Below are 1,800 nucleotides of genomic sequence, written 5' to 3'. Positions count from 1 at the left end.
CTCTGGAGCAAGATTCTGACTGTGCCGACACCTAAAAGTAGAGGTAAAAGGAAATTTGTTTAGTGCTTAATAAAACATAAAAGGAACGGACAAAGGATCTCAAAAATCCAGCGATGCTGCTAGGAACTTCGTGACCCGAGATTAATATATATATAATTTTGAGGGGCAAAATTTAAATTTTCATTTTAAAAATTAAATTAAATTATTAATATTTACAAGGGATTAGAAAAGATAATTACCCATTTAACCAAATAACCCTGGCTTAGTCCCGGTAAAGAATCGAAGCATTTCAATACCAATCAGGGGCGTAGCCGGGCCTTGGCCTCCCTGGTTACATGGAAATCTTTCAATTCTTATCAATTCTCTAAATTCTTTTATTCTTAATTTTCTATCATAATCTCTCAAATTTCTTTTAAATTCTTATTCTCTCAATTTTCTATCCTAATTGTTTGTAATATCTTAGATTTTATTCGATTTCCATCACCTTAAATATTTTAAAAATATCAATGCACTAATCTATTTGGACCACAAACACATTTTCGACATCTAATTACAAATGGTAAAAAAATATTATTATATTTTTTATTTTAATTAATATCATTATTAAGTTGTTAATATTTTTTAAAACTTTTTATGTTTATATAATCAGGACAAAGATTGGATTATCAAAACATATATATACAATTTAAGCGCGAGAGCATCGCCTGTTATTAAATAACATTTGGAAGAGACGAGATTCTTACACATGTCTTGTATGCTTGGCGGGACTAAATTAGAGCCCACATTTATTAGTGCTTTGGAGACTCGAGACACACACATTCTATCTTCCGTGCAGTGAGTTGTACGATTATACCTGAGGATGTGACATTACAACAGGTCTATCCGTTGATTGTTAAAAAAAAATTGGTTCAAAAATAGTTTCCTTCCACAACGGAAAATAAAATTTTTGGCAACTAACCCGATTTGTTATATTTATAGTAATAAACCCTAGACTGAAATCATACATGTGTTTTCGAATAGACGAATCCTTATCGTTCCCGACTTTCAACCAAACAATATTCTCCACTATTCTCGTACCGTGAATTACTTCGAGTGTAGGCTCACAAAAATCGAATCAAAACATAGAACTAGAAATAAATTTCTTTTTTTTAGTGTGAAATCGAAAATTCTCTTCTCAAATAGAAATAGAAAAAATTGTTATTCTGGAAAAATAGATTTAATAGTCGAGAATAAATTCTCTCTAGCTTTTGACAGAGTAACAATATCTTAAAGTTGTATTAATTGCCCAACCGGTGCCACCTATTTATAAGGAGAGAAGATAGAACTCTTGTGGGATTGTAGAAATTTATTTCAACTAGAAAAATGAAATCCTAGAATAGCTAGGATGTAAGGGCGATAACCCTAGTTAATAATACTAGGGTTTATCGTTCGACCTTATAACACAAGAGGCTTTCGAGCCTCTTCCATATCGACTCCAATTACAAGTACTTCTCAAGCTTTTAACCCAATACATTATAATTTGATCCAACCCAATATTTATTTTTCTATTTCCCAAAAAATAAACTTCAATATATTTCCAATTAAATAATTTTCTCAACTCAATTCTAATTTCGTTAAAATCATGAAGACTATCGTAAAAGACTCTATGAAAAAATATATTTAATATTTCCGCATTCAACAGTTCACTATGACCAAATTATTCATTTCCATTTTCAAACTTCATTTAATTCAAAAAACATAAATTCATTTTTCAGGCCATTTTTATTTTCATTTTGGAGAAAATTACATTCATTTCCAAAT

The sequence above is a fragment of the Gossypium hirsutum genome, chromosome A02 (assembly GCF_007990345.1).
Source record: "Gossypium hirsutum isolate 1008001.06 chromosome A02, Gossypium_hirsutum_v2.1, whole genome shotgun sequence".
In the NCBI taxonomy this organism is placed as follows: domain Eukaryota; kingdom Viridiplantae; phylum Streptophyta; class Magnoliopsida; order Malvales; family Malvaceae; genus Gossypium; species Gossypium hirsutum.
The sequence above is the reverse complement of the archived record's forward strand: the minus strand, read 5'-3'. Positions refer to the sequence as shown.